Below are 25,134 nucleotides of genomic sequence, written 5' to 3'. Positions count from 1 at the left end.
GCCAGACTCCAGGGCAGCTGCTCCACCCAAACTGTCCCATTGGATCCTCAGATCTTTGCAAGGCCAAAAGCATTAACCCCATTTCAAAAGGGGCAACTTAGGACCTGGAGAAGTCCTAGTTTATGGCATTTTCCCAAACCATAGAGTAGCTTTCCACACATGATAAATTGAAAAAAGTGCCCTTATACATCTCCAATTCTAAAAATGAATTGGAGAGAGGGGTTGCCCTGAAGTTCTGCATCTCCCAAGGCCAAAGCTCCGAAAAATGCACCAAACTTGGCTGAGATCCCAATTCGCCCACCAATGAAGAGTGGCAGGAAGGTAGGTCATAGGCAAGCATGGCAGTTATCCTGGAGCCTGGTGCACTGGACCTAGTGACTCACTTCTAACTGAGAGAGCATGGAGAGGGAAAAGCAGTAATGTGGCTGTGAAGAAGCCTGACAGACACCACCTAAACCAGACAATCAAAGAACAACACCCATGATAAGTCATGTTGCTGTCAGGACCCACTGAGAAGATATGACAGGAAGGATGCTTCATCCTTGTGGTGTACTTCCCCCAAATCCATAACCCCAGTCTAGTCATAAAAATATCCCACCAGACAAGCCGTGACTGAGGAGCATTCTACAAAATGGGTGACCATCACTCACCAAAGTATCACAGCCATGAAAAATAAGGAAGATGGGAAAACATCACAGATCACCGGGGACAAAGGAGGTATGACAACTACACGAAATGAGGTGACCTCAAATGGCTCACAGGACAGAGAAAGGACATTAGTGGAAAAACTGGTGAAACCCAAAAAAAGCCCTGTAGTTTAGTGGATGGTAATACAGCAAAGCAAAGTTCTTAGTCTTGACAAATGCAGCATGTGTATATAAGATACTGACGGAGAGGGTGGAGCAAGATGGCAGAGGAGTAGGAGACCTGGATTTCGTCTGGTCTCAGGAATTCAGCTGAATAGGGATCAAACCATTCTGAACACCTACGAACTCAACAGGAGACCGAAGAAGAGAGTAGCAACAACTCTCTGAACAGAGAAGCGACCACTTTCTGGAAGGTAGGACGTGCGGAGAAGTGAATCCGAGGCGATATTCGGGAGGATAGACGGCGGGGGAGGGGGCCTCTGTCGGCCGCTTCTGGCAAGTGCTAGAGCCGCGGAGCACAAAATCGGACCTTTTAGAAGCCGGCTCCGCGGAGGGACGTCGCTCCAGTGGCTAAGCGGGAGGTGGAACCCTCGCGGGACAGTGTGGTCTCAGGACCCTGGGGGTCACAGAAAGACCGGGGGTGCCTGAGTGCAGCAGAGCTCCCAGGGATCGGAGCGGGGAAGCCGGCTGCAGAGACGGAGCCGAGGCGCGGGCTCTCAGCTCGGGGTGGCCATAAACTGTGATCTGCAGCCCAGTCGGGCCACTGCTCCTCCAGCAGGGACCCCACAAGCGGCAGAACCGGGGAGACTCCCCTTCCTCCCCCGGGAGGAGCGGCGCGGGAGCGCACCGCAGGGATCTGCTGGGTTTGGAGACTCCACACGGGGTCGGGTGCCAGAGATAGCAACGCTCGGTCACAGGCCGGGTGAGCACGGAGTGCGGCCGGAGACCGGGGACACGGGAGTGACTGCTTTTCTCTGGGGGCGCACTGGGGAGCGGGGCCCCAAGTTCTCGGCTCCTCTGGGCGAAGATTGGGAGGCCGCCATTTTCACCCTGGTCCTCCAAAGCTGTACCGAGAGCTTGCAGGGAACAAAAGCTCCTGAGAGCAAACCCGAGCAGATTGCTTAGCCCAGACAAAGGTTGGGGCAATTCCGCCTCCGGCAAATACATTTGGGAACCACGGCAACAGGCCCCTCCCCCAGAAGATCAGCACAAACAACCAGCCAAGACCAACTTTACTGATTCATGGCTTTTTTACCATGATTCATTAGTTTTTCAAAGTTAATTTTTTAACTGTTTTTTTTTAATTTTTCTTTTTCCCTTTTTCAACCAACATCTTATCAATCTCTTTTTTAAAATTTTTTTTATTTTTCATTTTTAGAGTCATATTTTATCCCTTCATAGTAGTTACCCTTATTTTTGGCATATATATATAAGTTGTTCTCTCTTTAAAATTTTAAGATACAGTTTCTTCTAACGGATCAAAATATACCCTAAATCACTAGTGTATGGCTTTGTTCTAGTCTCCTGCCTGATCACATTTTCTCCCCCCCCTTTTTTTTTAAATCTTCTTCTTTCTTTTTTCAAACAACTTCTTATCAATTCCTTTTATAAAATCTCATAATTCTCATCTTTACAGTCATCTTCCATCCTTTCATTGTATCAACCCTTATTTTGTACATATATAAGTCTTTCTTCCTTTAATATTTTAAGAGGCACTTTCTTCTAACAGACTAAAATACACCCAAAACCTAGTGTATGGCACTGATCTATACACTAGCCTGATCGTATTGATCATATTCTGGTTTTTTTGTTTTGTTCTGTTTTTGTTTGTTTATATCTTTTTCTTTTTCTTTTTCTTTTTCTTTTTCTTTTCTCTTTCTTTTTTCTTCATTCCCTTTCTTTTCCCCTGGTTTCAGGTCTTTTCTGATTTGTTTAGAGTATATTTGCTGGGGACATTGTTAACCTGTTAGCATTTTGTTCTCTCATTCATCTATTCTCCTCTGGACAAAATGACAAGATGAAAAAAAATCACCTCAGCAAAAAGAACAAGAGGCAGTACCATCTGCCAGGGACCTACTCAGTACGGACATTAGTACGATGTCGGACCTAGAGTTCAGAATCATGACTTTAAAGATACTAGCTGGGCTTGAAAAAAGCATGGAGGTTATTAGAGAAACACTTTCTGGAAAAATAAAAGAACTAAAATCTAACCAAGTCGAAATCAAAAAGGCTATTAATGACGTGCAATAAAAAATGGGGGCACTAACTGAAGAAGATAACAGGAGAGGAAGAAAAGGGGAGTATGTCAGAGGGGGAGACGAACCATGAGAAATGATGGACTCTGAAAAACAAACTGAGGGTTCTAGAGGGGAGGGGGGTAGGGGGATGGGTTAGCCTGGTGATGGGTATTGAGGAGGGCACGTTCTGCATGGAGCACTGGGTGTTATGCACAAACAATGAATCATGGAACACTGCACCAAAAACTAATGATGTAATATATGGTGATTAACATAACAATAAAAAAATTTTAAAAAAATGGGGGCACTAACTGCTAGGACAAATGAGTCAGAAGAGAGAATCAGCGATATAGAAGACCAAAAGATGGAAAATAAAGAAGCTGAGAAAAAGAGAGAGAAACAACTACAGGATCACGAGGGCAGAACTCGAGACATAAGTGATATGATAAGATGAAACAACATTAGAATAATTGGGATCCCAGAAGAAGAAGAAAGAGAGAGAGAGGGGCAGAAGGTATATTGGCGCAAATTATAGCAGAGAACTTCCCTAATGTGGAGAAGGAAACAGGCATCAAAATCCGGGGGACACAGAGAACCCCTCTCAAAATCAATAAAAATAGGTAAACACCCCGACATCTAATAGTAAAACTTACGAGTTTCAGAGACAAAGAGAAAATCTTGAAAGCAGCTCGGGAGAAGAGATATGTAACCTATAACGGTAGAAACATTAGATTGGCAACAGACCTATCCACAGAGACCTCGCAGGCCAGAAAGGACTGGCATGATATCTTCAGAGCACTAAATGAGAAAAATATGCAGCCAAGAATATCATATCCAGCTAGGCTGTCATTGAAAATTGAAGGAGAGATAAAAAGCTTCCAGGACAAAAAAAAAGTAAAGGAATTTGCAAACACAAAACCAGCCCTACAAGAAATATTGAAAGGGGTCCTCAAAGCAAAGAGAGAGCCTAAAAGCAGCATAGACCAGACAGGAACACAGACAATATACAGTAACAGTCACCTTACAGGCAACACAATGGCACTAAATTCCTATCTTTCAATAGTTACCCTGATTGTAAATGGGCTCAATGCCCCAATCAAAAGACACGGGCTATCAGATTGGATTAAAAAACAAGACCCATCCATATGCTGTCTGCAAGAGACTCATTTTAGACCCAAAGACACCCCCAGATTGAAAGTGAGGGGGTGGAAAACCATTTACCATGCTGATGGACACCAAAAGAAAGCTGGGGTGGCAATCCTTATATCAGACGAATTAGATTTTAAAACAAAGACTATAATAAGAGATGAGGAAGGACACGATATCCTACTTAAAAGGTCTATCCAACAAGAAGATCTAACAATTGTAAATATCTATGCCCCTAACATGGGAGTAGCCAATTATATAAGGCAATTAATAACAAAAGCAAAGAAACACATTGACAACAATACAATAATAGTGGGGGACTTTAACACCCCCCTGACTGAAATGGACAGATCATCTAAGCAAAAGATCAACAAGGAAATAAAGACTTTAAAGGAAACACTGGACCAAATGGCCTTCACAGACATATTCAGAACATGCCATCCCAAAGCAACGGATACACATTCTTCTCTAGTGCCCATGGAACATTCTCCAGAATAGATCACATCCTAGGTCACAAATCAGGTCTCAACTGGTACCAAAAGATTGGGATCATTCCCTGCATATTTCAGACCACGATGCTTTGAAACTAGAAATCAATCACAAGAGGAAAGTCGGAAAGAACTCATATACATGGAGGCTAAAGAGCATCCTACTAAGAATGAATGGTCAACCAGGAAATTAAAGAAGAATTAAAAAAACTCATGGACACCAATGAAAATGAAAACACAACTGTTCAAAATCTTTGGCATACAGCAAAGGCAGTCCTAAGAGGAAAGTATATAGCAATACAAGCCTTTCTCAAGAAACAAGAAAGGTCTCAAATACACAACCTAACCCTATACCTAAAGGAGCTGGAGAAAAAACAGCAAATAAAGCCTAAACCCAGCAGGAGAAGAGAAATCATAAAGATCAGAGCAGAAATCAATGAAATAGAAACCAAAAGAACAGTAGAACAGATCAACGAAACTAGGAGCTGGTTCGTTGAAAGAATGAACAAGATTGATAAATCCCTGGCCAGACGTATCAAAAAGAAAAGAGAAATGACCCAAATCAACAAAATCATGAATGAAAGAGGAGAGATCACAACCAACACCAAAGAAATACAAACAATTATAAGAACATATTATGAGCAACTCTATGCCAGCAAATTAGATAACCTGGAAGAAATGGGTGCATTCCTAGAGATGTATCAACTACCAAAATTGAACCAGGAAGAAAGAGAAAACCTGAACAGACCTATAACCACTAAGGAAATTGAAGCAGTCATCAAAAAACTCCCAACAAACAAAAGCCCAGGGCCAGATGGCTTCCCAGGGAATTCTACCAAACATTTCAAGAATAATTAATACCTATTCTCCTGAAACTGTTCTAAAAAATAGAAATGGAAGGAAAACTTCCAAACTCGTTTTATGAGGCCACCATTACCTTGATCCCAAAACCAGACAAAGACCCCATCAAAAAGGAGAATTACAGACCAATATCCTTGATGAACATGGATGCAACAATTCTCACCAAAATACTAGCCAATAGGATCCAACAGTACATTAAAAGGATTATTCACCATGACCAAGTGGGAATTATCCCTGGGCTGCAAGGTTGGTTCAACATCTGCAAATCAATCAACGTGATACAATACATTAACAAAAGAAAGAACAAGAATCATATGATCCTCTCAATAGATGCAGAAAAAGCATTTGACAAAGAACAGCATCCTTTCTTGATCAAAACTCTTCAGAGTATAGGGATAGAGGGTACCTACCTCAATATCATAAAAGCCATCTATGAAAAACCTACAGCGAATATCATTCTCAATGGGGAAAAGCTGAGAGCTTTCCTCCTAAGGTCAGGAACGTGGCAGGGATGTCCACTTATCACCACTGCTATTCAACAAATTATTAGAAGTCCTAGCCACAGCAATCAGACAACAAAAAGAAATCAAAGGCATCCAAATCGGCAAAAAGGAAGTCAAACTCTCACTCTTTGCAGATGATATGATACTGTATGTGGAAAACCCAAAAGACTCCACCCCAAAACTGCTAGAACTCATACAGGAATTCAGTCAAGTGGCAGGATATAAAATCAATGCACAGAAATCAGTGGCATTCCTATACACCAACAAGACAGAAGAGAGACAAATCAAGGAGTCGATCCCATTTACAACTGCACCCAAAACCATAAGATACCTAGGAATAAATTTAACCAAAGAGGAAAAGGATCTGTACTCAGAAAACTATAAAATATTCATGAAAGAAATTGAAGAAGACACAAAGAAATGGAAAAATTTCCATGCTCATGGATTGGAAGAACCAACATTGTGAAGATGTCAATGCTACCTAGAGCAATCTACACATTCAATGCAATCCCCATCAAAATACCATCCACTTTTCTCAAAGAAATGGAACAAATAATCCTAAAATTTGTATGGAACCAGAAGAGACCCCGAATAGCCAGAGGAATGTTGAAAAAGGAAAACAAACTGGTGGCATCACAATTCCAGACTTCAGCTCTATTACAAAGCTGTCACCATCAAGACAGTATGGTACTGGCACAAAAACAGACACATAGATCAATGGAACAGAATCGAGAGCCCAGAAATGGACCCTCAACTCTATGGTCAACTCATCTTTGACAAAGCAGGAAAGAATGTCCAACGGAAAAAAGACAGTCTCTTCAACAAATGGTGTTGGGAAAATTGGACAGCCCCATGCAGAAGAATGAAACTGGACCATTTCCTTACACCACACACCAAAATAGACTCCAAATGGTTGAAAGACCTAAATGTGAGACAGGAGTCCATCAAAATCCTAAAGGAGAACACAGGCAGCAACCTCTTCGACCTCATCTGCAGCAACTTCTTCCTAGAAACATCGCCAAAGGCAAGGGAAGCAAGGACAAAAATGAACTATTGGGATTTCATCAAGATAAAAAGCTTTTGCACAGCAAAAGAAACAGTCCACAAAACCAAAAGACAACCGACAGAATGGGAGAAAATATTTGCAAATGACATATCAGATAAAGGGCTAGTATCCAAAATCTATAAAGAACTTCTTAAATTCAACACCCAAAGAACAAATGATCCAATGAAGAAATGGGCAGAAGACATGAACAGACATTTTTCCAAAGAAGACATCCAAATGGTCAACAGACACATGAAAAAGTGTTCAACATCACTTGGCATCAGGAAATCCAAATCAAAACTTCAATGAGATACCACCTCATACCAGTCACAATGGCTAAAATTAACAAGTCAGGAAACGACAGATGTTGGCCGGGATGCGGAGAAAGGGGAACCCTCCTACACTGTTGGTGGGAATGCAAGCTGGTGCAACCACTCTGGAAAACAGTATGGAGGTTCCTCAAACAGTTGGAAATAGAGCTACCATACGATCCAGCAATTGCACTACTGGGTATTTACCACAAAGATACAAATGTAGGGATCCGAAGGGGTACGTGCACCCCAATGTTTATAGCAGCAATGGCCACAATAGCCAAACTGTGGAAAGAGCAAGATGTCCATCGACAGATGAATGGATAAAGAAGAAGTGGTCCATATATACACAATGGAATATTATGCAGCCATCAAAAGGAATGAGATCTTGCCATTTGCCATGACGTGGATGGAACTGGAGGGTGTTATGCTGAGTGAAATAAGTCAATCAGAGAAAGACATGTATCATCTGACCTCGCTGATACGAGGAATTTTTAACCTCAGGAAACAAACTGAGGGTTGCTGGAGTGGTGGGGGGTGGGAGGGATGGGGTGGCTGGGTGATAGACATTGGGGAGGGTATGTGCTATGGTGAGCGCTGTGAATTGTGCAAGACTGTTGAATCACAGATCTGTACTTCTGAAACAAATAATGCTATATATGTTAAAAAAAAAAAAGAATAAGAAGATAGCAGGAGGGGAAAAATGAAGGGGAGTAAGTCGGAGGGGGAGATGATCCATGAGAGACGATGGACTCTGAAAAACAAACTGAGGGTTCTAGAGGGAAGGGGGGTGGGGGGATGGGTTAGCCTGGTGATGGGTATTAAAGAGGGCACGTTCTGCGTGGAGCACTGGGTTTTATTCACAAACAATGAATCATGGAACACTACATCCAAAACTAATGATGTAATGTATGGTGATTAACATAACAATAAAAAATTTTTTTAAAAAGATGCTGATGTCAAGGGGAGGTGAATCAGTGGTACACAGGAGCCCTTCTATGTTATCACTGAAGCTCTTCTATAAACCCAAAATCACTATTTAAAAAAATTTGTTTAATACATCTGTGAAAGAGCTGGGTATCGGCACCCCCAGTGTTGTTACCTCCACCCTCAACCCACTAGTTGCTGCATTTTTCCAAACTGAAATTGAGGTTCTACTTTCTTTAGAAACAGAAAAGCCTGAGGAGGACAAACCTCCTAATTGTCTGTCTGTACCAGTGCATACAGACTGACGTCAAGCCACTGGCTGTCAAACCCCATGCACAGGTGAAAGCCCACATCAACCTTCCCTCTGTGGGGGAAGCTGAAAGATCAAACACAGTCATACACACCCAGCAGAAACCCTTGGAGCCACCTCTGTCCATCAGCTTGGTCCTTTACTGATAAACCAGAAGGACAGGTGGGGATAAACAGACCTTGGAGAGAAACATTACCACAGGAGAGGGGGACCAGGATAAATACAGAACTCCCCCAAAGGAAAGAGCTCACTCAGAGAAGAGACTCTTGAAAGATTGAATTCGTACTTTCAGAGAGATTCGGAACAATCTTGCAGCCATAAAACACAAGAACGAGCTGTTCTGAAAATAAGGGAAGAATATGAGAGTTCCTGGAAATGAAAAATCATTTCCAAAATAATAAATTCAGAAAAGGGCTGGAGGAGTAAGTAGAGAAAACCTCCCAGAACTGAGAGTACAGAGAATATGAGCAAAATCACAGGATCTGTCACCATAATGACAGTGAGGTGTGCTGAGCGATCCCTACGTGCTGAGCAGCCCACTAAGCACCACACGCACATGCATAACTTTTACAAGCAAGTGAAGTGGATGCAGTCAGGACCCCTATTTTACAGGTGGGGAGATTGAGGCACAGGGTGAGGAGAGACTTGTGGGAGGCACGCAGCCAGTGAAGGAGAGAACAAGACCTCAAACCAAGACCAGAACCCCTTTCCCCCTCAGCTACTTTGACAGCTGGTGCTTCTCACCAAACTACTTGGCTTCAGAGAGCATTATATTCATATAAACGTAATCAACATAATTTTGTTGGTTAAAGATTTTAGAATCAAAGCATGGACAAAGTAGAGATGCTTTCCTTATACTGGATAAAGAGAATTGACCATGATATAGCTTAGAGAAGTCAGAGGCAGGTGTGGGGTAAAGCAATGGGGAGAATCCACAACATGCTAATCAACTCATTTCTATAATGGGAGTCTACAAACACAATTGAAAATTGATAAAATAAGAACTAGAGCTTATTAGCATCTTCACTATAGTATGGGGATCATGTCTCATTAGTATAGTTTATACTATATATATCTATGACATCTTTGACATTATAAAGTTAACAGGGCAGATCCAGATTCTGATGGGGCTGGAGCTTGTATAACTTGGGGGCCATCTTTAACAAAATGAGTGCAATATTGCAAATTCAAAATTAGGTTCAGGGCTTTGGAAGGAGCCTGAGAAATTAAAGAACCTGAAGCCCAAATTGCTTTATATTTACAGTTAGTCTACCTCTAATTAATCCATAGATGACACAAAAACTAAGAAAGTGTAGAAGGAGGGAAGAGGAAGTGAATAATAGAGCAAACAGTCCTCTTATTTTTCATTATAACTCAAGGGGCGCCTGGGTGGCTCAGTCGTTAAGCGTCTGCCTTAGGCTCAGGTCATGATCCCAGGGTCCTGGGATCAAGCCCTGCATCAGGCTCCCTGCTCGGCAGGAAGCCTACTTCTCCCTCTCCCACTCCCCCTTGCTTGTGTTCCCCCTCTTGCTTTCTCTCTCTCTCTCTCTGTCAAAAAAAAATAAAATAAAATCTTTAAAAAAAATAAGTCAAATACAATCCCAAAAAATATAACCTGGCACATAATATGATGAGCACTGGCTGTTACACTGAACTAATGAATCATTGAACATTATATCAAAAACTAATGATGTACTACTATGCCTTGGCAATTTAAATAAAAAATATATATAACCTGAAAAAATGTACATATATATAACTATAGGAACACATGCATATGTACATATTAAATTGGGTGATAAACAATCAGAAAAAAACAAATGCAGAGGCACCTGGGTGGCTCAGTCGGTTAAGCGTCTGCCTTCGGCTCGGGTCATGATCTCAGGGTCCTGGGATCAAGCCCCACATCGGTCTCCCTGCTCAGCGGGAAGCCTGCTTCTCCCTCTCCCTCTGCCTGCCGCTCCCCCTGCTTCTGCTCTCTCTCTGTGTCAAATAAATAAATAAAATCCTTTAAAAAAAAGAAAAGAAAAAACAAATGCAGAATGGTGGAACATGATTTCTGCGGCAGGAGGTACACACCTCATCTGAGGGTGGCGTGGCAGCAATAGGGACACTTGTATTTTTCATTTCATCCCATTCAGAAGTGTTGAATTCTTTTTTTTTTTAAGATTTACTTATTTTAGAGAGAGATTGCACATGTTCATGAGAGGGGAGGGCAGAGGGAGAGAGAGAATCTCAAGCAGTCTCCCCACTGTGTGCAGAGCCCTATGCAGGGCTCAATCTCAACAACCCTGAGGGATCGTGACCTGAGCTGAAATCAAGAGTCAGATGCTTAACCGACTGAGCCACCCAGGTGCCCTGATTTTTCTTTTTTCTTTTCATGTATTCTTTTTACAATTATAAAAGGGCATTGTATCAGAGATCCAGGAACACCAGCCTCCTACCTTCTGTGGCCGCCTCCATGCCCACAGGCTGCAAGTAAGGTCAGGTCAGGAACACTTTGCTGCCAACTGGGGCAACAGCCCCCAATGCCAGGATGACCAACCCCAGTGCTCACCTACTGAGACCACGGCAGTGAAAGTCACTGTCCAGATGAGGGAACTCCGTAAGAGAATCAATGCAGGCTTACTCTTGTCATAATCCCTCACTCATTCCTGGGATTCAGGGAAAGCATAGCAGCAGGTACCCCTGGTGCCCAGCTCAGAGATCCTCACCACTGTCTTACCAGGCCTGTGCGTCACCCCCAGCCCCTGGAAGCTTTGCTGCTAGGGTTTTGCCCCTGCGACCTTCACAGGCTTGCCCCTGAGCACTAGACCTTCCTTGCTGGTTTGAATTTCTGAAAGAGTCTGAGCCCACCCCTCTGCCCCATAGCCAATGACTGACCAGTGAGAGAATTAAAAAGCCCAAACCTTCGCTGTGGGCAGGACAAACTCTAAGATGTAATCTCTGCTTCAACATACCATTCAAGATCAGACAGGCAGGGGCTTTACCCAGATCACAATGCCAACTGTCCCCCCCCCCCCCCGCCCCTTCCCACACCCTCTAACTGGAGCTTTCTGGGAGAGTTTTCTTAATAAATCACTTGTACCTGAATCTTTGACTCAGGCTCTGCTTCTGAGAGAATACAACCTAAGGGGAGAAAAAGTTATAGGAATACAGTGGGGAATCAAACAGTGCAGCCCGTAACTTCAAGAAGCTAATGGAGAGCTATGACTTCATTAATTGGTGCCTACCTTATGCCAGAACTGAGGAGAGAGGGCCTATGTTCATGGATGAATTCTGTTGGGCGGTCGAAGGTCAAGCCATCCTCCATACATGTGCATTCCCCAAGGACCACTCCCACCTCTGCTTCTCAAAGGCACTGTGCTGCCTTCAGGCATGAAGCCTAAAGAACGTGGGGTGGTGTTTAATGGCAGGTGGCTAGCCTGCCACCCAGGGCCCCCCTATGCGTCCTTGCCTTGGTACCAATTCTCTTGAGAACAAACACATGGAACCCAACATACAAATAAGGCTGTAAATTGGACTGAAGTCCAATTTCCTCTGTCTTCTGAAACTCTGCCTTGAAGAAGTAGGCTTGTTTATGATGTTTTTCTTTGTGAAGGCTTTTTTTTTTTTTTTAATCTTTCCTGAGAAAACAGAACTGAGCATCAGCAAAAGCTGAAGATGACAAGCTTTGGGGATGAAAGCTGCATTTGCCCACCCTTCTGCGCTTTTCTGACAGCTCCCAGCTGGGAGAAACCAAAATGATGAATGACAGAGAACTCTAGAAAAGAGAGGGGTGGACAGAACAGTGACCTCATCCCTCTCAGAAGTTAGAGTCTGATTTGACAAGATGCCTCCACACCCAGGTGGACCCCACTGGGAGCGTGCCTCGTAACTCACGCATGACCTCATGTAATCTTCACAACAAATCTAGGATTCCCATTATTTTTTCCCATTTAGAGATTAAAAGCTGAAATTCAGGGAGGTTACAGAACTTGCTTGATGTTGTTCAACTTTTAATAAAAGAACCTGGATTAGAACCTAGACCCATCTACCCCTAAAACAATCCTTTTTTGCTGGATGACAAATGTCTCAGGGATATAATTTCATCCACATTCTCTCCCCTTTCTACTTGTCAGGCAAATCCCACGAGGGTTAAATGGGATGATGTGTGTTAAATAAACACACTGTAGCTCCCTGGGAGAGTTGGTCATGGTGCCACTGCTATTGCTGAGGAGATGCTGTTGCTGCTACTGTCCTTGTTGTTGACACGTTGATGATGGTGGTGGCGTTGATACATCCTTGGCCGTCACTGCTTCTGCTACAGACTTCCAAACCAACCTACACTTCAGCCAGCCATGATTTACCTGCTTTGCAAGAAGTGTATTCCCTGCTCTTGGCATTTCCGTAGAGGCAATTTCTATTCACTTCCCAAGAGGTAAAATTATAAGAGCAGAGTCCAACTTCTCTTTGCCTCATCCCTGAAATGGGCATGATTCTCAGGGACCTGAGCTGCCCAGTGTGCACGCTCAGACAGCACCATTGACCTGGGTTAAATTCGTACTCATCTCATATGTGTGAATCGCTGTGACTGGCAGAGCAAGTCTACTTAAGTGGGAGGTAAGGTAGGAGGAAATCCATGGAGTCACTCAGCTCAAGTACATGGACCCACCCAGCCTTTAAAGATATATTCTCATTGCCATCAGTCACACTTCGGTGGCTTAATTCATTCAAAAGTGGGTGTTAATTTTGTCCTCAAGGCACCTCTAAATTCACATGATATAATTCAATTTAATTTTCAACCAAAGAACCAAAGAGGTTCTTTCCTTAGTTCTTTTTTTTTTTAATTTAAATTCAATTAGCCAACACATAGTACATCATTAGTTTCAGACGTAGAGGTCAGTAATTCATCAGTTGTATATGATACCCAATGCTCATTACATCATAAGTCTTCCTTAATGCCCATCACCCAGTTACCCCATCCCCCCACTTCTCCTCCTGCAACCTTCAGTTTGTTTCCTAGAGTTAAGAGTCTTTCATGATTTGTCTACCTCTCTGATTTCTTCCCATTCAGTATTCCCTTCCTTCCCCTATGATCCTCTGCACTGTTTCTTATATTCCATATATGAGTGAAACCATATGATAATTGTCTTTCCCTGATTGACTTATTTCACTCGAGTTCCATCCACGTCAATGTAAATGGTAAGATTTCATCATTTCTGATGGCTGAATAATATTCCATTGTGTGTGTGTGTTTATATATATATATCTTCTTTATCCCTTCCTCTGTCGATGGACATCTGGGCTGTTTCTATAGTTTGGCTATTGTGGACATTGCTGCTATAAACATTGGGGTGAAAGTGCCTCTTCGGAAACAACAAATGTTGGCGAGGATGTGGAGAAAGGGGAACCCTCTTACACTGTTGGTGGGAATGCAAGCTGGTGCAGCCACTCTGGAAAACAGTATGGAGGTTCCTCAAGAAGTTAAAAATAGAGCTACCCTACAACCCAGCAATTGCACCACTAGGTATTTACCCCAAAGATACAAATGTAGTCTTCCCTTATTTCTATCGCCCACACCAATCTCACCCACCCGTGAATCTTGGTAGCAGTCAATTATTTACTTGTATACCAATATATGCCATAAGATATGTGAACTCAGCTAGATGGGGGAGCTCCTTCAGGTTGAAAGCATACTCTAAATGTCGTCTGCACTTCACCTGCCACGAGAAGTAGTAGGCACTCAATAAGTGCTTATAAAATGGACCTGGGAGCTTCATACTTAGAAAGATTCTCTCATGGCTGAGTTTTTATACCACCAGCCTCACGGAATAAAAAACATTAACTGAGATATGCATTCCAGAACTTACATATGATGCATGGATGCCCTGATGGCTATAGAAACGGAGGAAACTGATTAATGCTTCATGAAGACGGCTCTAGGCCATTCTATTTAAAATTCTTTAATTTTCTACATCCGTCAAGTCCCCTGTTTTTGGTATTAACTTCTTGCCATTACAAGCAATTCAACAGAAGTGCAAGTCCTTCCAGTAGGACAGGAACTGGGCTGGATATCAAGATTCTAAAGCTGAACAAGATAAAAGACCAAGGGTTAGAAAGTCAATTAATTCTCTGATGCTTTATTTTACAGATGACACTGATCCAGCAGCCTGGGGGCCCAGGGAGTTGAGTCTCTTCCCTGACTCTTCCTACAGAAACAGTTGTGTGGCTTTGGACAGTATGTACACCGTATGTCTCTAGGAGCTCCCAATTCCTGGATTTGCCAGCAGATTCCACATGACTGAGACTACCAGACATCTGACCATCTCAAAAAGTAAATTAGATTTACTAGGCTTATGGATATTGTTGTCAATTCTTTGTAAACTGTTCTACTAAAGACTCAATAAAATTCCAATCCAAATTAAAAAAAAAAAAGGTATTTCCAACCTCTTATGGCCTGGGTTAAATTTGTACTCATCTTGTGAATAAGATTTCACTCACTTACAAAGATTAACAATGCCATCTAACAGGTATTGAGAACTGGCAGTGAGCCTGCTGACCTAGCGTGCTCACTGATGTGTTCCTCACTGATGTGTTCTGTGGCTTCATGCATTTTCTTAGTCTTCACGTGCTCTGAGGTGGTGCTTCTCTTGCTGGTAGTGACCAGTGTGCAGCTCTAGCTGGTCAGCACGCACGGACACTAGCTCATTTTTAATTCTCAAACTAACTCCACAAAGGATTTACCATGATTACATCCCCTGCTTTGCAGAACCTGAGGCACAAGGGGGTTCAGTAATTTGCTCAAGGTCACAGAGCTATGGAAGGAGAGGGGAGCCAGGTCAGATGGCACTAGGCCCATGCTTCTACCTATTGACCACACTACCTCACTAGTGACAAGTGAACTGAGTATCAGTTTCATCAAGACATAAACTTGCCCAAAGTATTAGGATTATCTGGAGAAACAGAACATGAAGATAGAGATTTACTTTAAGGAGACTGGCAAATCCAGAATCTGTAGGGCAGGTGAGCATGCTAGAGACCCAGGTAAGAGGCACTGTTTCAGTTCAAGTCCAAAGTCTTTCTGAGGCAGAATTCTTTCTTGTTCAGGGGAGGTCAGTCTTCTGTTCCATTCATGCCTTCAACTGATTAGATAAAGCCCACCCACATTGTGGAGGGCAATCTGTTTTACTCAAAGTCCCCGGACTTAAGTGGCAATGCCATCCAAAAATCACCTTCACAGAAACATCCAACATAGTGTTCAACCAAATATCTGAGTCCATGGCCCAGCCAAGTTGACACATAAAATGAGCCATCACATCCGATGTCATATGGTAAGATCTAGGACTCAGGCTCCTAAAGCACAAATGAGCCCACAGCTGTGTTCTTAAAAGCTGGACGGGGAACCTCCGTTTTCACTGATTCTCTGCCCACACCATCTGCAGGTGAACAGGGATTATGTCCTCCTTCCTTCTAAAGCTGAGTGTCCCTGTCCTCTCTCCCCAGGGGCCACCTGAGTGTGACTACTGCTTCCTCTGGACTAACCTTCTAGCGGACAGACTTTAGCGGCTGATATTTAGCGGCTTCAACACTTCTTCAAACACAGTCCTTAGGATGCTCAAGGTGAAGAGTGTTAATCAATCTGTTTCCTGGGCTGCTTGCCTTGGGTGGGTAGTTGGGCCTTCAAGCTGAGTGGGGAGAGCCTGGAGACTGCCAGAACCTGTAGGCAGTGTGCCAGACACTCTAATGACTTAATCCTGTTCACCCTCACAATCCTAACATCAGGAAGGAGCTCTAATCACCTACCACACAGAGGGGAAAGGAAGTGAGCCGCGTTCACTCATTCACTTAACGGATCTGTGTGTGCCTGTATTCTAGGTGCTGGAACACATGGGTGATGAAGCCTCCTTTCTCATGGAGTGGTCACTGGGGTGAGGGGAGACCGACAATAAACAAGTAAGTAAGTAAGAGACACAGTATGTTGCATGCTGATGAGTTCTACAGAGAAAAATAAAGCAGGGATAGGTACAGAAGAGGTAGGGATGGTAGGGATAAGTACAGAAGAGCTTGCAATTTTCAACCAAGGAAGGTTTCAGTAAGATGGTAACATTTGAACAAAGTCTTAAAAGAAGTGAGGGAGCAAGCCAGGTTGATGTTCAGAGCAGAGCACTGCAGAGAGAGTGATCAGTAAGTGCAAAGGCCCTGAGACAGCACCAAGTCTGGCTGCTCAAGGGTCAAAGTGGCTGGAGCAGAGTGAAAGGGAAGCCATGGAAAAAGATGTCAGACAAGGAATGGTCCAGTTGGTATGGCTTTCCAGGGCAGACAAAGGAGCCTGACTTTTCTCTGCCTGAGATGGGAAGCCTCTGAAAGACTTTGAGCAGGGAAAGTGCATGACTTGACTTACATCTTTATAAGATCACAGAAATTAAGGAGCTTGTCTCAGCCATGCAGCTGGTAAGGGATGGAAGAACAAGCCAGTGTGTCTAACTGGAAAGCTGTTTTTTTCCCTCCGCATGACATCAGCCAGAGTCTGTCTCCGTTGCTTGTGGCTAAGAAACCTGACTGATAGTGCTATGCAAAAAATAAAACAAATGTTGCAGGAAAGATGGATGGGTGTGGGCTAATTTAAGGTAAGATAGACAAGTCTGAGAAGGCTTCCCCAAGGAGGTAGTATTTGAGCTGAAACCTGAATAGTGACAAGGAAATATACAGAGAGTAGAGTGTTCAGGAATAGATGGTGCCAAGGTCCTGAGGCAGGACCCAGCCTGGCATACTGGAAGGATAGAGATAAAATAACTGTGGCTGAATTATGGTAAGTTGGGGAGAGGCGCAAGATGAGGCCAAAGAGGAGGCAGATCCTTCAAGACCTTGCAGGCCATAATGAGAAATTTGGATTTTACTCTTAAGAGTGATATCCCAGATAGCCATCAACAGATGAATGGACAAAGATGTTATGTGTGTGTGTGTGTGTGTGTGTATTCATATATATATGATGGAATATTACTCAGCCATCAAAAAGAATAAAACCTTGCCATTTACAATGATGTGGATGGAACTAGAGGGTTTTATGCTGAGCGAAGTAAGTCAGTCAGAGAAAGAGAAATACCATATGATTTCACTCATATGTGGAATTTAAGAAAAACCCAGAGGGTCATAGGGGAAAGGATGGAAAATAAGAGAAGATGAAATCTGAGAGGGAGACAAACCATAAGAGACTCTTAACTCTAGGGAACAAACTGAGGGTTACTGGAGGGGAGGGGGCTACTGGGGTAACTGGGGGATGGGCATTAAGGAGGGCAATTGATGAAATGAGCCCTGGGTGTGACATGCAACTGATGAATCACTAAATTCTACCCCTGAAACTAAAATACACTATATGTTAACTAATTTGAATTAAAAAAAAAAAAAGAGTGATGAGGAACTGCTGGAGGATTTTAAACACGAGTGATCTGCAGTTCTTAAAAGATCAGTCTTGGGGTGCCTGGGTGGCTCATTTGTTGAGTGTCCAGCTCTTGGTTTTGGCTCAGGTCATGAGCTTATGGGTCATGGGATCGAATCCTGTGCATCAGGCTCCGCACTCAGCACTCGGGAGTCTCCTTGAACATTCTCTCCCTCTATCCCTACCCCCACTCTCTCTCTCTCTCAAATAAATCAATCTTTTTAAAAAATAAAATAAAAGACCAGTCTTGCTGCTCTGTACAGAAAAACCTGGGGAAGGCCTTACAGGCCGTATGACCTGAACCCCAATTTTCTATATGGAAAATGGTACTTATTTAAGAGCTGTTTGGCCATGCCATGAGAGAATGATATGAGAGTGTTACCTCCATAGAGGGAGGAATTTGTAAGTAGTGTTGACTGCTGCTCACTGATGCTGGAGCAGTGTCTGGCATCCGGTAGATGCTCCATTAATTACTGGCTGAAGAAATGGATGAACATATGTGCTTTAAAAATTGTGAGGTGCCACATAAAGGTGAGAAGCTGGGGGTTTGCATTGACCATTAAACCTTAAAGTCTTTCCCAAGAGAACCTAACTCATAGCAATGGAGCTGAAGGGCTCTGGGATAGCACTTTCAGAGACTTTTCTTCTGTAAAGTATTGCCATTCAGTGCTAACAAATTTCCTGTAATCTTGTTGGGGGTTGGAGGGAATAACTTCCGGCTCATTTATCAAATTAACATGTCTGGGCTTCATGTAACTTCAAATATCTCACCCTGTGCAGACTGCACACAATTATCTTCCAGACCAGGCCACACTGAGTGATGGAGGCTTTTGTTGTGTTGGTATCTTCGCTGGTCACAGAGTTTTGATAACCTGGTTTTCCTCTTGCATCTCATAATCAGTCACCTAGCACAGCATCTGACACATAGAAAATGCTAGAATCCTATTTCAACGAACAAAGGGAATGGCTGGTGGCTGCAACACAATGATTGTACTTTCTGCCGTCCCTACTCTCTAAGGAAAACAAAGGGAAATTTTTCTCTCTCTTTTTTTGGTCAGCTGTGACGAAGCTGCAAGTTTCAAATGTGTCTCCTCCCTGACAAGCCTGAAATAATAAGCCATGGCCAGAGGTTCCCCAGCACCAATTTAAAGGTATTAGAGACCTCCCAGACGACCCCCCACAAAGGGCCTGAGGATCAGGGTTGGTGGCTAAATGTCCCAGGCTAAATGACCCCTGCTGGTCACCTCCAGTGAAGTTCTCCCTGCTGCCACTTCCACCGAACCCAGACATCTTGGCACCCAGGACAGACTGGGAGGCTGGAGCCCAGAAACCCAGCGCCGTCCACCGGGCTCCGAGAGCGGCGTCCGTTGTAATTCTCGCGCGCAAGCGGATTTCCCTACGCGTGTGTCTCATCCAATCATTCGTCTCTTCCAAATCAGAGGTTCGCCTCTGTGAAGCCGGAATCACACATCTGTCCTGAATCGCAGGGGGAGCTGGGAAAGTGAGTTACTGACCTCTACTTCAAGGATGCAGGTCTGACGAGGAGGGAGAGTTTCCAGATTTAAGAAGGGTATTCCAAAGACGAGGCAGCCACAAACAGAACGGTAGTCGCTGCAGCTCTTCTCTTATACAACTGTCGTCCACAGGGGCTGCCACATAGCAGGTGTTCAAATGGTGGCTCCTCTTTCCCCTAGTCGTGCTTCCCTGTTCCCACTCGTTGCCCATTTCTGAATGGGAGTCTTTCTGCTTGGGTTCCTGGGCTTGGGGCTTCTTCCCAGGAACTATTTCTCTATAACCAGAGCTTTGAGAGGAAGAATTAACTGAATTCAATATGCAGACATTAACCTTCACCATACCCAACTTTAGCAGCTGATTTCAAACATAGATACATGTAGATATTCAATACCAATATATTTCAAAGATACTATTCTCTAAAAAAATCTGGGTACTGAGAGTCTAGTTATTATATCAGAACCTTAGTGTCCCTCACTGGAGGGATGCTTAAGAAGTTTATATGTATTGCTTGATATCCACCTAATGTGCTTATTTATGTTGTTTGTTTTTAAAGAAATACATCTAATAATTTAGAAGCAATAAGGTAAAATATGTTTACGTAAAAATCGTTTTCTTAAGAAATACAGTTAATGACATTAGAAGGAAGGGAAGAATGAAGGGGGGAGTTGGAGGGGGAGATGAACCATGAGAGACTATGGACCTGGAGAAACAAACTGAGGGTTTTAGGGGGGTGGGGGGATGGGTTAGCCCGGTGATGGGTATTAAGAAGGGCACGTACTGCATGGAGCACTGGGTGTTATACGAAAACAATGAATCGTAGATCACTACATCAAAAACTAATGATGTATTGTGTGGTGACTAACATAACATAATAAAATTAAATTAAATTTAAAAAAAATACAGTTAATAGTTTAGAAGCAATAAGGGAAATATTTTTACATAAAAATCAAAAACATTTGCATGACAAAACCCATAAAAATTAAAATGACAAATATTATACTTAGAAAATATTTGGAATTCAAATTCATAATCATAACAAGAGTTATTATCCTTAATGTGTAAATCTCTATTGAGTTTACAAAATCACAGAAGGAAGAAAGACCCTAGAGAAAAGTGAGCCAAGAAACGAACAGATAATTTACAGAAAAAGAATCATAATTATATGATTCTAATGCATAACCTTGCTGATATGAGAAAGGTAAATTAAAACTACTTTAGTCCAAAGATTACAACCAAGATACAGTAATAAGGATCAGATTAACCCTTCCACTGGAAAAAAATTTTTTAATAAACAAAAAGTACAAACAATAGCTTTCAAGACACTGGACATCAGGCAACGAAGGACAGTGACCATGACAGATGGGAGATAAATGACGTGTAAGCCCAAAACTGCCCTCACTTTCTGCCTTGCGAGACACTCTAGGCACTGCTGCAGAGCAGAGAACCCAGGTGGGTCCCGAGGGCTCCACGAGTTAAGGAGACAGAGCTCAGAGTCCAGACAGTTCAAGGTGTCCAAAGATCTGGGAGGAGTACAAGAGGGGGAGAATTCCCAAGACCTGCAAAGGGTCACCCTCAACTACTCATTACAGTGCTGTCAGCAGGTGTGAGAAGGCCACTTGAAGCCAGGGAAAGAACCGCCCAAAGACTTCGGAGGGATTAGCACTCAGTGCTCACAGGGGGCTGGGAATAGTGCTGTTTCCTGCCAGCCAGACTTGAAAACCTTGTAATTCAGGGATCAGCTTGTAGTGTACTTACAGCATATCCCAATAGTGGGGAATAATTAGCCATAAACTAAACACTGTTCTGGCCCCACCTAATAGATCTTAAAAACCAGACTCGAAAGGATTAAAATATTTCCAAGTGCTTAACTGCATCTTAGAACAAGGCTTAAGGGTTATTTATTTATAGGAATACAAAATATCTAGCACCCAACAAGCTAAAATGATTGTCATTCAATCCAGTAATACCAGGTATGTAAAGAAGCAGAACATGTGATGGAAAATGATGGTAAGAAATCAAGTGGACGCCACCCAGAACTGACACTCTCAAAATTTGTTGGCTATGACTAACACATTTATTAGGGGGGAATTCACAGCACTAACTTCCTGTATCAGAAAAGAGAAAAGATCTCCACTTTAAATTTCCCTTAAGAAACTAGGAAAAAAAAAGAGCAAATTAAATCTGAAGGAGGGCAAATAAAGGAAAAAAAGAAGAAGAGAGAAAGGCAAACCAAGAAACAGACTCTTAACTACAGAGAACAAGCTGATGGTTACAGAGGGGAGGGGAGTGGGGGGGATGGGGGAAACAGGTGGTGGGGATTAAGGAGTGTACTTGTCAGCGAATGAGCACCAGATGTTGTATGGAAGTGCTGAATCACTATATTATACACCTGAAACTAATACCACACTGTGTTAACTAGCTAGAAGTTAAACAAAAACTTAAATTTTTTTAAAATAAAGGAAATTATGAAAATAAGATCAGGGATCAATGAAACATAAAGAGTAGTGAAAAATCAATAACTAAAAGCTGTTTCTTCGGAAATACCAATAAAATTAACAAGCCTTTAGCCAGGCTGATTAGGAAAAAATAAAAGAAGAGAAGGCAGATTATCTAGACCAGGAATGAAGCAGTGACATCACTACAGAGTCTACATGAAATAAAAAGAAAATAAGGAAATATTAGGAACAGCTTTATGAGCTGAGATGATATGAAAATACCCCTTAGAAGACACAAACCACCAAAGATTATTCCAAAACCCCCAGATAACCTGATATGTTCTATATAGTTAAAGAACCTGCCAGTAATAAAAACCCCAGACACCAAAATTCACTGGTGAATTCTAGCAAATATTTATGGAAGAAATAAATGCAACTCTCCCCAGACTTTTCCATGAAAGTAAAGTGAGAATAGACTTTCCAACTAATTTTATGAGGCCATCAATACTTTGATTCCAAAGCCAGAAAGGCATTACAAGAAAAGTACAAACCAATATTCGTTATGAACTTAGATGCAAAAGCTCCCAGCAAAATTTCTGCAAATAGAAACCAATAATATATTTAAAAAGAATAGCATATCATGACCAAGTTAGGTTTATACTAACGATACAAAGTTGATTCAATATTTAAAAATAATCAATGTGATTCATCCTATAACAGGATGAAAAAGAAAAGCCATGTGATCATCTTGATAGATGAAAATAAACCATCTGACAAAATCCAACATCCATTTCTGATTGAAACTATTAGCAAAGTAGGAATTGAAAGGAGATTCTTCTACGTGATAAAGAACATCCACAAAAAACTTACAGCTATCATACTTCACAGCAAAAAACTGAATCAGGAAGAAACCACTTCTATCTGCTCTAACCACTTCTATTATACATTGTACTGGGGGCTCTAGGCAGTGCAATAAGGCCAAGAAAAAAATGATATGTACCCTGGTTGGAAAAGATGTAAAACTGTCTTCATTCAAAGATTCCATGATTGTCTAAATAGAACTGATGGGATCTACAGAAAAGCCACTAAAACTAATGAGTGAGTTTAGCAAACTTGCAGGATACAAGTAAACAAACAAAAATCAATTGAATTTCTATATGCTATCAGTGAAAAGAAAACAATAATTGAAATTTTAAAAAGCAGTATGATATACAATAGTATTACAAATATTTACTACCTGTGGGTAAATCTGATAAAAGTACATCTAAGACTACAAATCACTGCTGAGAGACATTTCAAAAGACTGGAGTAAGTGAAGAGCTACACTGCATCCATGGGTCAGGAGACTCAGTCTTGTTAACATGCAAATTTTCCCTAAACTGATCTATGGATTCAACAAAATCTAAACCAAAATCACAGCAGGCTTTTGAGTAGAAATTTGACAAGTAATTCTGAAATTTGTACGGAAATGCAAAGAACCTCTTCTAGCCGAAGCAACCTTGTAAAAGAACAACAAATTTACATATCCAACACTGCCTCATCTAAGGCAGTAAAACTATAGCAATTAAGAAACTGCTATTGGGGTGCCTGGGTGGCTCAGTCGTTAAGTGTCTGCCTTCGGCTCAGGTCATGATCCCAGGGTCCTGGGATCGAGCCCCACATCCGGCTCCCTGCTCTGTGGGAGGCCTGCTTCTCCCTCTCCCACTCCCCCTGCTTGTGTTCCTGCTCTCGCTATGTCTCTCTCTGTCAAATAAATAAATAAAATCTTAAAAAACTTAAAAAAAAAAAAAGAAACTGCTATCGGTATCAAAATAAACAAATGGATCGATGGAACAGAATAGAGATGACAGAAATAGACTGACTCATATGTGCACAACTGATTTCCAACAAAGATACAAAACCAATTCAGTGGAGGAAGAATAGCCTTTTCAAAAAATAAGGCTGTAACAATTGGACACGTTCTTGCAAAAAAAGAGAGAGAGAGAGAGAACTATGATTCAAGCTTGCACTATATACCAAAAGCCCCCACTCAAAATGGATCAGAGATGTAAATGAAAAGCTATAAAACTACACACACACACACACACACAACTGTAGAAGGAAGCACAGGAAAAATCCTTTGTGATGTTGAGTTGAGCAAAGATTTCATAGGTATCTATCTATGAAAGGTATGTATCTATGAAACAAAAGGCTGACACATTTGATGTCATCAACATTAATAACTCTGCTCTTCAAAAAGTCACCATTAAAAGAATGAAAAGACAAGGCGCGTGGGTGCCTCAATCAGTTAAGCATCCGACTCTTGATTTCGGCTCAGGTCACGATCTCAGGGTCATGCGATTGAGCCCCGAGGCAGGCTCCACACTCAGAGGGGAGTCTGCTTGAGATTCTCTCTCTTCCTCTGCCTCTGCCCCTCCCCCCAACTCTCTCTTTCAAAATAATAAAACGAATAAATCTTTAAAAAAATAATGAAAAGACAAGCTGCAGAATGAGAAAAAAATACTTGCAAATCATATATTTGATAAAGGATGTGTATCCAGAATCTATAACAAACTCTCAGAACTCAAAACTAATAAAACAAACAACCCAACAGAAAAATGGGGAAAAGGTTTTACAGATGCTTCACCAAAGAAGACATATGGTTGGCAAACAAACATATGAAATCCTAACTAAAACCAAGAGAGATGAAAGCATATGTCCACACAAGGATTTATACATGACCACAAACAGAAGCTTTATTTTGCAATAGCCCAAACCTGGAACAGCTCATATGTCCATCAGCAGATTATGACCAAGTGAGTTGGGGTATGTCTATGCACTTGAGCTCTACTCTGCAACAGATAGAATGAACTGCTGATCTGCACAACAACATGGATGAGACTCCAAATAACTATGCAGAGTGAAAGGAGTCAAACAAAAAAGAGTATATTTGCTTGGCTTCATTTATATAAAATGCCTTAAAATGCAAACTAATCTATAATCATAGGACAGGTCAGTGGTTGCCTAGGAGTGGGGTGGGGTGCCTCTGGAGGGAGGGTTGCAGAGGGATACAGGGAAACTTTTCTGGGGGATGCATATGTCCATTATCTTGATTTTGATGATGGTATGACAGTATCCATATGTCAAAATGCATCAAATTATACATTTTAAGTATGTGCAATTTATCATATGCCAGTTATACCCCAACACAGCTCTTTTAACTACCTTCATATGCAATTTTTCACCTAGCAGATTCACAAAATTCTGAATGTTGGACAACACGTACTCTTGACAAGGTTGTGAGGAGTCAGG

The 25,134-nt window shown here is 42.1% G+C and overlaps 1 long non-coding RNA gene across 1 annotated transcript; it reads right to left on the bottom strand.

Moving 5' to 3' along the window:
* Positions 1 to 14,431: 14,431 nt before the first annotated feature.
* Positions 14,432 to 19,253, bottom strand: LOC113924208. Its single transcript, XR_003520583.1, has 3 exons — positions 19,138 to 19,253; positions 18,665 to 18,810; positions 14,432 to 14,545 (listed from the first exon to the last, which is right to left on the bottom strand). It is a non-coding gene; the product is annotated as an uncharacterized LOC113924208 (long non-coding RNA).
* Positions 19,254 to 25,134: the final 5,881 nt, after the last annotated feature.

This window comes from Zalophus californianus, chromosome 2 (assembly GCF_009762305.2).
Source record: "Zalophus californianus isolate mZalCal1 chromosome 2, mZalCal1.pri.v2, whole genome shotgun sequence".
Classification (NCBI taxonomy): Eukaryota; Metazoa; Chordata; class Mammalia; order Carnivora; family Otariidae; genus Zalophus; species Zalophus californianus.
The sequence above is the reverse complement of the archived record's forward strand: the minus strand, read 5'-3'. Positions and strand labels throughout refer to the sequence as shown.